Raw genomic sequence first — 13,139 nt, 5'->3', positions numbered from 1 at the left:
CAACAAAACTCCCAAACAACTCTAAAAAGACATCAGCACTGCGCCGTTTCTGTTTTGCTAATTTGTCCATCAAACTTGCTTCGATCAAATATTTATACGTTTAAACAGTCTGACAAAGCTGCCCCAGTTTGCACTAGACGCAGTGTATTTGCCGTCCAGTTTGTTCTTTATGGACAATCATTGTTTATGCGCACCCTTTTCTTCACGAACCCTCGACGTCTCCCGATCTTGCTTAAGTGGGTTTTAAGATGTTGACTTCCTTAATATTTAATCTCGACCGGGATATGTGCCCATATATAATCAAACTGCCTCAACAACCCGATTTGCAAAACAAATTTACCTTTATATTTATTGGGGCGCTTTAGGGGTGCCCCGTATATTTCTTCCGGGATGAATTTACTTGCTTAACCCCTGATGCGGCCGTATTTCATGGCGAAATCGGCGAGTAAAAAATTGTCCTGTTTAAAATATGGCGTCGGCAATTTATTAAGAGCTTTAATAATGTGACTGCGAGATTCTTAATGCCTCGGCAATTTTTTCGCCTATTTCCAAGTTTTCATAATAAGGAGATAGTTCGGTTCTGCGTTCGGGGCTGTTTGTCATTTTAATTTTTCCCCTCACAGATTTCCTGCTTCTCCGTCGATTCTCATAATCGCACTTCTCCCCCATTCATCCTCCTGGAGATTTCCACCTCCAGCAAGCCGTAGTTTTATCCAGGATTTGTAAGGACAATTTTTTTTTTATCCAAAATCTCAATTCGTTTTTTAAAAATTATATTCTAAATGAAACGCCCTATGGTCTATCATATATTTTTTTAAATTTTCATATCTATTGAATTAATTTTAATTAACTTTCGTCTGAAAGCTGTGTAATTTTTTTTATTCAAAAAGATGATGGTAATAATAAGAATAAAGTAAATAAAACACAAAAATAAAAGAAATGATCCAAATAAATAATTTTTCGATTCGATGAATGAAGCAAAGCCGAACGCGGTCATTGTTTGATTGGGTAGCCACCCAATAGCGGTTCTTTGTAACTTCATTACTTCATATCATCATTACTTTTTAGTATTGTCTGTAATCCATCATGTTGTATATCATCAATGCGACGTGAATATCTTGTGAAAAATGGGCGTATAGAAAAAATAAATGATAACACCAAAAAATACTGTATTCTAATATTTATCATTACGTGACAGAAATATCCGCTATGGTAAACAAATCCGGCCTCGATGCCGTGCTTCATTTTTTATAATTACACTATTTCAGTAGCAAAAAATTAATAAATAAATGATGAAAATAAGCCATTGTTTTATTGTATTTTTTAACATTATACCTAAGAATATACTAAATCGCGAATTGATCAAAATTAAAACAACGAAAAATTATTAGCAAGTATTTTAGACAAATGTTTTTGTTATGGCGCCGCATTAAACTTTCTTATATCTTATCTCATTAGAAAGGAACCGATGTCAAAGACGGAAGTTGGTTTAAAAGGCAATGCCATAATGGCACTACATCTTCAGAAGCAGTATCCATCTGGTGGCAACTCGTTTTAAAACTGACCATAAAACCTTATGTCCCGTTATAATTTGTACATTTTCCACTTTTCCACATTCTTACGAGATCTTTTACAAATCTTGCTGAAAGTCACGTCGAAACAACTGGGAACATTAAAGAAGTTGGCAAAGATTCTTATTCCATTTTCGTATCGCTGTAAATGAGGTCATACTTTATGAGATTTCCCACAGATGAAAAACAATTTATTTTAAAAAATATGACAGCGGGACAGCTTCCATTGTAATATTTCTAAAACAAATTAACAAACGTGATGGTTGAAAAACGTCGATTGTTCATTTAAATTTATCCTCAAAGTATGCGTTGAAGAGTCGATTGTGAACGCACCACGGATTACGCATCACGGATGAGCTGTTTAAATCTAACCTCACTGTTTGCGTTGTTTGTCTTTTTACTCTGCAGACTGACGAGTGGGGCGTTCACAATCGACTCTTCAACGCCAACTTGAGGAAAAATTTAAAAGAATTGTTAGTTGAGTACGAGTACCTAGAGAAAGTTCTATCCCGCATCATATTACATATTTAGTAGCAAAGTTAACAAAACATATATTTTTAATCATTTTTTTAGTTACAAGGGTGTTCACTATATTTTCGAATTTGTACTAAGTAAAGAATAAAACTGCACTTGATGATGGCATTTAGTTGATATTTCTAGATAAGCAAAAAATAGTTTCAACTTATGTATTTTCTAATAAATATTAAAATACAAAAATGATTTTAAAAAATACTGTATTAAAGCAATTATTTGTTCAAAACGATGTTCAGCTTTCATAAACGTTTGTTAGCTTTAAAATGAAATCAGACTACGCCTGAAACTTGTAAATTAATTTATAAACATTTTCAACAACATGTTCAAATAATATCTCTTCAGATTAAATTAACTAATCAAAAAGTTTTTATTTTTTTATTTTCTTATAACGAAAATATTATTGTAAATCCTGTACATTTTTACCATCACTTTAATTTCTAAAAGTCCTATTCAAAATACTACATTGAAATCAATAAAGAATTTGTCCGCAACAATATAATTTTTTTCTGCATGAATTTGATTAATTCACTATTTTTCCGCATATTTCCAAGTTTAATACAAAGTAGATAGTTCGGTTCTGCGTTCGGGGCTGTTTGTCATTTTAATTTTTCCCTCACACGTTTCCTGCTTCTTCGTCGGTTTTCACAATTGCACCCCCGCCCATCCTCCCGGAGATTTCCACCTCCGAACAAGCCGTAGGATTCCAAACAAAGTTGCTCGCTTTTGTTTGGATAATCTTCGAGGAATTTTTCATAATTATAATAATTTCATCTCTTGTTTTTCCGAGGTAATTTGAGTTGGGCGCTTGAGAATCGTTTCCGCAACAGGTAAAACTTCTAAAAGAAAATTTAAGAAATGATGTTTAATTAAAATATGACATGATATAAATTACAAGTGAAAAATCATTTTGCTTTTGGCAATGTATTACCATGGTTGCGTGCCTTGAAGAACTAATTTTTTCCTTGTTTTTGAATCCACCCCTCACTGTGTCGAGTTCATTCCGTGTGAGTGGGTTCTAGTGAAATACTTCGTAGTTTTTTATGTGAGTAGCAAGTTTCTAGATAGCGAATGGAAACAATATATTTTCTATTTGTTCCGGGTGGGGAGATAAAAAATGAAATTGTGCTGGTAACAGAACTGTCAAAAAACGATTTACGCTGATGTTGGAAATCATGTTCATGTGTGTATTATGCAGTCCATTTTTTTATCTGATCTGACCTCACAACACATTTATCTGGATGTTTCAGCCAGATTGTTTGTTTTACAACCAACAAACACTACCATCGAACTGATGAACGAGTCCACATTGTTTATGGTTTCCCATTTATATTAGATTTTTTTATTGCTGAATCTAAAAGCTGCGATATATTCGTTTCGATTAAAATGAAAAGGTTTGCTTTATTTTTTCCTTTCTGTAAACTGATGCAAAGCAAAAATAAGACGACGATTTGAGCGTGACGATTTTAGCGTGTCGCGTGACGATTTTAGCGCCTCGCATGAAACCAATGCACTGCCCGTGTGGTGCACCTACAGAAGTTTTCACTTCAAGGTCCAAGCCAGACAACGATTTTAGCGTATCGCGTGACGATTTTAGCGTGTCACATGAAACTAATTCACTGCCCGTGTGGTGCGCCTAAAGAAGTTTTCACTTTAAAAATATATACAATGTGATATTTTCCTTATTTTTTGGAGTCGAGAACAGAATTTTTCTAATTCAGTTACGAAAAGTAACCATTGTGATATGTCGTTTTAGTTGTCAAACGTGCTTCATTTAATAACTAGTCAAAAAAGTGACATATTATCACTAGTGTTAAAAAGTGACATTATATTTTCACTAATGTTAAAAAGTGACATTATATTATCACTAGTGTTAAAAAGTGACATTATACTATCACTAGTGTTAAAAAGTGACATTAGTACTATTATCCCGGAAAATTATTGAAATATGTAGTAGATTTAAACAGGATTTTAATTAGAATGTGTGCTTTTCGTAACTAAATTAGAAAAAATCTTGTATGAAACTCGTAGCAAAATTGCTATTTTTTTGCACACGACATGTTGGACCACGAGTGTCAACGAGTGGTCCAACATGTCGTCAACATGTCATGTCTAGTGCAAAAAAGATGCTCATTTTGCAACTCATTGCATAAATAGCTATTTTGCACGCTCGGAGAACTTCACGAGATGCATCTTTTGAAGTATTCACCTCAACTATAAGTTGTAAATCCTGCCAACTGAAATCTGACTGCAAAAACTTTCAGATATATAAAATGTTCAGGTTATTGAAGTGTTTTAAATTTTGTACGTTGGTCGTGTCCGTCATTTTACGAAGGCAACTGAACACAATCGGCGTAATCTCCCTTATCCTACGTTTTCATCGGATCAGTTGCTAATTGGCGATCCCTGAATTCCGGGTTCGAGCTCCAGCACAAACACATTTCCCGCCACACACGTTACGTCATCATTACACAGATTCATCAATTTTACATCGAGGATGGTGCAAGCTTTAAATCGCGAAAGAGGCGACATCAATTCATATTCCAGAAGACGATGTAATCTTCTCTTCCGCTGTTGGCCGCCATTACCATAAAATATGCGAAAAATTTCATGCAGATTTCTAGCCAGTAATCAGTTTTTGTAACGGCGTGATTTTTTTTCATGGCCGGAAGGCAGATCGATGGTCGTAATTTCAAACGTGTCACTCACATAATGTGCTACACATGTATTGTTTTTGTATGGCGTAATCAAATTCGTGTCCGTCCGTCACTAGCTGGAAAGGAAATTAAGTTTTCATGTAGAATAGTGGGTATGCAAAAATATGTACATGAACATTCGGGTCATTGAGGAATTTAAATGAATGCAAGAACGAAACAGACATCGGTCGTTTTAATTGAAGGTACAAAAGGTTATGCAAATTTCGGCTGAATTGAGCTTTCCAATTCATATAAAGCGGATTATCGGCGAAATTCCGAACGAAGTCGCCCGAAAAACGAATTAACAAAACTGCAAAGTCCCACGATAACAGCCTTCAGTCACGCTAATTTCCCGTCGGTTATTTTTGCGTTTTTAAAATGGATTTAAAAAGTTTCCTCCCCGTTTTTGTTCGCTGCACGTAAACACACCGGACGACTCCGGCCGACATTATCAGCCGACATAAACAACACAACTTTACCAATTAAACCGGAAAAGGAGACATTTTTAACAACTCCCAGCTCCCGATTTGTAGTTTTTCATTTAACTCGATTTCGGTCGGCGTTTTTGCAATCAGACCGGCAAACTTTGGATCGCGCTTTTCCGCCAGAAATAATTCAACAAAAAGCTCCACGGCTGCAGAAACACAAAGGCTCCGGATCGCTCAAACACAAGAACGGATTAAATGGAGGTCTTGGATTTCCTTCTAGTGGATGTAGTTATGCATCGTCAACTTTTTCAATTTGCCAAGGAAGTGCTCTGTGTTTACCTTTATGTGCCGACATCAGTCAAATATTTGTTCGGGTCGGCAGAGTTGGACTTTGACTCTTTTCTTTGGAGCAGTGCGAATTTGGCTAATTCAAAATTTAAATGTTTCGAGAAGTTCAAATTCCATTAAAGTGTTTTCCCATCGTACATCTTTCTTTCTTACTGGAAAGTTTTTAAAATACAGCTCAACTTTCCTGAATCGAAGCTCCATTATCCACCAAAAAAACTTTCAGATGTAGAGTGTTCGAGTGTTTTAAATAAAAAAAATATATATTTCATAGAATGTTCAAGTTACTGAAATGTTTTTAAAAAAATTGTTTTCATTTGTAACACGTATGCTATACACAGTGAGCATTAAAATTCAACACAATGCAACTACATATTTATTATTCAAACAAAAATCTGTGATTTCTAGCAGCCTGCATTTATACAGGGTGTTTTCCAAGTTGAGGCGTTCGTTGTAACAGGAGTTACTATACATTATTCTTAAGAATTTCAGCCTAAATCGTCTTAGTAAAATGTTTGTATTAACGGAGATAATTGATTGCATATTTTTATAGTTTTCTAAAATTTTGAGTCCGGTGCTGTCTATTTCTTCGCTGTACTAGATTAATAAACTGACGTGGCCCAGGATGGTATCTTTCCGAAAATTGCTCTGCGTACTCTCTGGACGCCGCAGCTGCACTCCGATAGCATTGCCCATATATTAGCAACATATCTGTGAACTCGTTATTTTCGTAATGATAACCCATTCCCACTAATTAGATGATAACTCTGACAGTATTTTTGATTAACGTCCATGCACATTTGATTTTTTTTTGTCAATTTCAATTTCTAACAAATCAGCGCAAAATTAAGCAGGACCGGTTTCAAAAATTTCAAAAAAATTAGCTTATTGTATCTTCATTGTCGTACACATTTTACTAACATGATTTTGGTCAAAACTTTTTAGATTCTAAAGTTTAGAACAACGCATACTATCACATGTTAACAGAAACGCCTCAATTTCGAAAACACCCTGTATACATTTTTCTGATCTATTCGCACTTTTGATGGATATTTTCATAGAACATTTTAGAAAAGATTTATGTCTTTATTTTTAGAATAAGTGCAAAAACAACCACTTCCAAACTTTATGTGTTATTTGAAATCTATCTGTTGCACATAAAACAAAAATAGAGAAAAAACGAAAATTACACTCCTGTATTGTAAATATTTATTATGTATATTGTGACCAAAAAGTTGGCCAGTGACAGCTCCGGGCTCTCAGGGGGTTTTCGGGGCATAGGGCGTGGGTTCGGATTATAAAAAAATGGGCGCCAGGCAGCTATTGTCTTGAGCTGGTTGTTAAGCTTGTCCAGCTGCCGGGACAAGTGCTCAGTTTCTCGGATGCTTCGGAGTCAATACGAAAGAACTTAATTCCTTGCGAATTAAATAATTGGTTTATTCAATTTTTGTCCAACAGTCCAGGAAATTCGAAATGCTTACTTAAGTGTGCACTGGTCCGTGGAATTGGCAACGTTACTCTACGTAATTTTGTTAATTGAAATTTCGAACCAGTTCACATTAATGATCTTATTCAATACCTTATTCTGGTCTTATCAAGAAAGCTTTCCTTTACAGGTGACCTTGTAACTTATTTGTGAATAAACTTAAAATTAATACAACTCCGATGAAAAAAAAAAACGAAAGGAAAATCTGTTGCATGCGTGAAACAAGAATGAAGCGCAGTCTTCTGCTTTCATAAATTTACAACGTTAATTTAACATCGATTCTATAATTGAAAAAATTGCAAATTTACTGGAAGTAGAAGAACTGCTACTAATAATTGAAATGTGAAATTTGAAAACTTGAGCTTTGTGAAGTCTTTCTAAAAATTTGAAATTATTGAAATGCGAGATTTTTGCAAATTGAAACGGTTCTAAATATTGAGAAGCGGGATATTTGAGGCGTTCTTTGATTTTTCGCAAATCCGCAATTAAATTGTGCGACTTATCTTACGCCGGTAACGTGGTGTGACCTTGACGATTTTCTTTAGTCCTTGGTGAAACGGTACGTGGTCCGATGACCTTAATGGACGGTTTGCGGTCTGGCGACGACCACTCTGACGAACGATGCGGCGACGAATGACCCTAAAGAATAACGTTCCTGGTCCGAACTATCGCCCCAAATAACGATGACTGGTCCGGCTGACCCTAAAGAACAACCCCTAACGAATTGTCGTTAGTGTTGCGAAACTCAATCGATTCGGTAATTACCTTTCCGCTGAAAGGGGTTGCTTCTCGATAATTCGAAGGAGGACTTTCCGGTTCTCCTTCGCGGTACGGTAACGGTAATCTGGCTCGAACTACCCCTAACGGACGAAAATTAGTGAAGTGAATTCGCTAATGAAGGATAATTACCTCTATCTCGCTAGATGACGAGGGGTTTCTCGACCACGGCAAAACGGTAAACGGTAAAACGGTAAATCTTCGGGCTCCTCGACGGCCCCGAAGGCTGGCAGCGCCGGACGATAAGCGCCATGGCGTTCGGCAATCCACCCACAGGGATGATTGCGGATCCCGAACGCCACGCACGTGATTCGCAGCTCGCGACTTGCGGCACCTGCCGCCCGCTCGGCGGTCGCCGACCGAGTCCTCTTTAATTTCCGCTCGCGATCGGTTTTTTTTTTTTTGGCTACCCCCGGCTCTAGGAGATCAACCCGAAAGATCTGGACCTTATTCCGTTGGGCGATAAGGCGTCCCGGTTATTGTACTGACCGCGCATCTTGATGACAACTTCCGGCGATCCTACACTTGCGCGCTAAATGACAGATGGTCGAACATGGCGCCGGTTTGTTTACGTTGGACGTCACCGATCCGAAAATTCAGATGTTGAAGCGGTAATGTGTCGGTGAGTCCACGCGTAATTCACGAGAGATGTTGCTTCCAGAATTCGATCCCAAAAACGATATCCGCAGATGATCCCGATGCGCTTGGGGCCCGCCGAGATACTACTACGCTGGCGACACCAGGCGCGGCATCACAGCGTGATCCTGACGTGTCCCCACAAAACGGACCACCTGCGAACGACGGTACGAAACTGGAAGAACGACGATACGGCTGGCACCCAGACTCTACAAAATGGACTGTAAATGAAACGCGACAGGAAAAAACGAAAACCGAAAGTGAAACTGAAAGCAAAACTGAAAGCAAAACTGAAAGAAAACTGAAAGTGAAACGATAAACAAAAAATGAACCCTGACCCGATAAACTCAAAATGAATTGACTGACGGCACAAACAAACTGAATTATTTCGAAATGAGCGTCCCCAAAAAAGGTTACGGCAGGGTGGGCGCGTCGCGACGTCATATGCCGTGCGTTGTGTTGCTTGTTCCTGATCTTCGAACAGCGATCTTATTGTCCCGCGAGCATAAGTAGGACCTCTTGGCCTCCTACCCCGGCCAAAACGAATAGTGGCACTTTGACCTGCTACACTACCCCCCTCCTCAAAAAGAAAAAAGAAAAGGTAACGCGGTTGCCTTTTTCTTTTTACACAAAACGAAGATGAAGTCTTCTCAAAAACGTCAAAATTTGTTCAATGGAAAAGTTTTGATTCCGCCACAAAATGGCTAGTTGATATCTGCGCGTATCAAACGATTGAAAACTGAATCTCAATGTCAATTAGTACTTGAGTACTGCGGTATGATGTAAGTCGAATTCGGGATATGTCATAAATGGGGTTTTTCAAATAAACTTTTCCTGAACAAACTCCACGGTAAAATTTTTGGTCTCGATCATTTCAAAAAATTCGACGAAAAAAAAATGCAACGCAATTTTCGCTGCAGCGCTCGAAAACGGAAAGTGAAAATGCGACGAAGCGTTTTCCACGATTCCACGGAACGTCATCCGCAAAAAAATCGCTCATAGAGACACTTGGAGGTCTTCGAGTGTCTGACCTTGACATTGGCGAAATGTCCACCGTTTCTCCGATTGTGCGACAAGGATGGAACTCAAACAAACATGTCACCCGAAAAAGTGTTTCGCAGCGCGATAACGTTCTCAAAAAATTTCTTATCTGTGAAGACACGAGATAAGACTGAATACAATCCGCTAATTTTCTCTGCAAAATTCCTGCTTCTCTTACACGGTAAAAAAAATTGAAAACTGAAATTTCTCTGAAACCCAAACCCAAAGCTCCGATTGTTGAACAATGAAAAATCTGTGATCTTGCCAAATCTGTAGTTGAGTCACAAACACGATAAACAAAGCTGAATGAGCCAAACTGACCAAATTTGCGGAATTCAAACGAGGAAGCAAAATCGTCAAAATTTGTGACTGCTACAAAGTTGACAAATCACACCCCTAACAAATCGCGTCAAAATTTGTGGCGGCTCGATTGACTTGACAGGCCCTCGAAAATCCAAGCGTCAAAATTTGTGGCTGTCAAATGCAAGCGAGCCCTCGAGGCCCAAATTGGTTTACAAATTTCGCGAAAATGAAGATGAGCGATAAACGAAAATTTGTGGTTGCTCCAAAAAGTCGGGAAATCGCGCCCCACGTTCTGGGCGTCAAAATTTGTGTCACCAAAAAGTTGGCCAGTGACAGCTCCGGGCTCTCAGGGGGTTTTCGGGGCATAGGGCGTGGGTTCGGATTATAAAAAAATGGGCGCCAGGCAGCTATTGTCTTGAGCTGGTTGTTAAGCTTGTCCAGCTGCCGGGACAAGTGCTCAGTTTCTCGGATGCTTCGGAGTCAATACGAAAGAACTTAATTCCTTGCGAATTAAATAATTGGTTTATTCAATTTTTGTCCAACAGTCCAGGAAATTCGAAATGCTTACTTAAGTGTGCACTGGTCCGTGGAATTGGCAACGTTACTCTACGTAATTTTGTTAATTGAAATTTCGAACCAGTTCACATTAATGATCTTATTCAATACCTTATTCTGGTCTTATCAAGAAAGCTTTCCTTTACAGGTGACCTTGTAACTTATTTGTGAATAAACTTAAAATTAATACAACTCCGATGAAAAAAAAAAACGAAAGGAAAATCTGTTGCATGCGTGAAACAAGAATGAAGCGCAGTCTTCTGCTTTCATAAATTTACAACGTTAATTTAACATCGATTCTATAATTGAAAAAATTGCAAATTTACTGGAAGTAGAAGAACTGCTACTAATAATTGAAATGTGAAATTTGAAAACTTGAGCTTTGTGAAGTCTTTCTAAAAATTTGAAATTATTGAAATGCGAGATTTTTGCAAATTGAAACGGTTCTAAATATTGAGAAGCGGGATATTTGAGGCGTTCTTTGATTTTTCGCAAATCCGCAATTAAATTGTGCGACTTATCTTACGCCGGTAACGTGGTGTGACCTTGACGATTTTCTTTAGTCCTTGGTGAAACGGTACGTGGTCCGATGACCTTAATGGACGGTTTGCGGTCTGGCGACGACCACTCTGACGAACGATGCGGCGACGAATGACCCTAAAGAATAACGTTCCTGGTCCGAACTATCGCCCCAAATAACGATGACTGGTCCGGCTGACCCTAAAGAACAACCCCTAACGAATTGTCGTTAGTGTTGCGAAACTCAATCGATTCGGTAATTACCTTTCCGCTGAAAGGGGTTGCTTCTCGATAATTCGAAGGAGGACTTTCCGGTTCTCCTTCGCGGTACGGTAACGGTAATCTGGCTCGAACTACCCCTAACGGACGAAAATTAGTGAAGTGAATTCGCTAATGAAGGATAATTACCTCTATCTCGCTAGATGACGAGGGGTTTCTCGACCACGGCAAAACGGTAAACGGTAAAACGGTAAATCTTCGGGCTCCTCGACGGCCCCGAAGGCTGGCAGCGCCGGACGATAAGCGCCATGGCGTTCGGCAATCCACCCACAGGGATGATTGCGGATCCCGAACGCCACGCACGTGATTCGCAGCTCGCGACTTGCGGCACCTGCCGCCCGCTCGGCGGTCGCCGACCGAGTCCTCTTTAATTTCCGCTCGCGATCGGTTTTTTTTTTTTTGGCTACCCCCGGCTCTAGGAGATCAACCCGAAAGATCTGGACCTTATTCCGTTGGGCGATAAGGCGTCCCGGTTATTGTACTGACCGCGCATCTTGATGACAACTTCCGGCGATCCTACACTTGCGCGCTAAATGACAGATGGTCGAACATGGCGCCGGTTTGTTTACGTTGGACGTCACCGATCCGAAAATTCAGATGTTGAAGCGGTAATGTGTCGGTGAGTCCACGCGTAATTCACGAGAGATGTTGCTTCCAGAATTCGATCCCAAAAACGATATCCGCAGATGATCCCGATGCGCTTGGGGCCCGCCGAGATACTACTACGCTGGCGACACCAGGCGCGGCATCACAGCGTGATCCTGACGTGTCCCCACAAAACGGACCACCTGCGAACGACGGTACGAAACTGGAAGAACGACGATACGGCTGGCACCCAGACTCTACAAAATGGACTGTAAATGAAACGCGACAGGAAAAAACGAAAACCGAAAGTGAAACTGAAAGCAAAACTGAAAGCAAAACTGAAAGAAAACTGAAAGTGAAACGATAAACAAAAAATGAACCCTGACCCGATAAACTCAAAATGAATTGACTGACGGCACAAACAAACTGAATTATTTCGAAATGAGCGTCCCCAAAAAAGGTTACGGCAGGGTGGGCGCGTCGCGACGTCATATGCCGTGCGTTGTGTTGCTTGTTCCTGATCTTCGAACAGCGATCTTATTGTCCCGCGAGCATAAGTAGGACCTCTTGGCCTCCTACCCCGGCCAAAACGAATAGTGGCACTTTGACCTGCTACAATATCTTTTTATATTTCTTTTGTAAATAAATTTAGCTACGAATAGCAGCTATTGAAAAAATTGCCTCTTTCAATCTAGGAATTTGTTTTTCACCAACACAACAAAATTACATTTATACAGGGTGATTCACGAGTAATGATGAGCCTAACAAAATTTGTAATGCAGCCAGCATTACATTTGACAAATTTAATCAAAAACACGATGTGGAATAATCAATAAAAACACAAATTAAAAAAAACTGTGGAGGACATGTATTGTTGGTTGCGTCCCAAATTTTGTTATTGTTGTTATTATTCCTGAATCACCTTGTCTATCATCTTACCTACTAATACATAATGCATTTTTAGCATCAAGTTATTTCCTATTTACACTGAAGCACATTCACCTGTTGTCTCTTTGGTACAATTATTCACTCAAATTTTTCCTTCATTTTTTTTTTCATTTAATTTCTATCCACATTCTCTTGTTTCCATTTTTTTTAAATTTCTGTGCCAGAATAAATCTAAATTACCTAATTTTCCAATCCGCAGCTAACAAATCCAGTTCCACCTTTATCAAACTGCAGAATTTCTTTGTCTCAATTGGATGAATGAGACGAGTTATAATTTTAGCAACCCCCGGATCTGTCCGTTGTTAAATTGAAAATTTTGCATCGATTACAGTTGGAAGTAAGGCACGTCATCGCTTAATGTGAAAGCCAGTCCAACCCTGAGGTCTGCGTCATCATCTCGATTCTTGTTTCATATCTCGATGTCCCTCCCTTCAAGAGA

At 39.0% G+C, this 13,139-nt stretch overlaps 1 protein-coding gene and 2 long non-coding RNA genes across 3 annotated transcripts in view; 2 read left to right on the top strand and 1 right to left on the bottom strand.

The window, feature by feature from the left end:
* Nucleotides 1-13,139, top strand: part of Dg (Dystroglycan) — a 111,317-nt gene that overhangs the window by 58,009 nt on the left and 40,169 nt on the right. The gene's annotated exons all lie outside the window — the stretch shown is intronic.
* On the top strand, nt 6,806-9,709 carry LOC138123035 (uncharacterized). Its single transcript, XR_011156687.1, has 2 exons — nt 6,806-8,445; nt 8,496-9,709. It is a non-coding gene; the product is annotated as an uncharacterized lncRNA (long non-coding RNA).
* On the bottom strand, nt 10,314-11,247 carry LOC138123034 (uncharacterized). The gene is made up of 2 exons (XR_011156686.1): nt 11,153-11,247; nt 10,314-11,103 (listed from the first exon to the last, which is right to left on the bottom strand). It is a non-coding gene; the product is annotated as an uncharacterized lncRNA (long non-coding RNA).

Source organism: Tenebrio molitor, chromosome 2 (assembly GCF_963966145.1).
Source record: "Tenebrio molitor chromosome 2, icTenMoli1.1, whole genome shotgun sequence".
In the NCBI taxonomy this organism is placed as follows: Eukaryota; Metazoa; Arthropoda; class Insecta; order Coleoptera; family Tenebrionidae; genus Tenebrio; species Tenebrio molitor.
The sequence above is the reverse complement of the archived record's forward strand: the minus strand, read 5'-3'. Positions and strand labels throughout refer to the sequence as shown.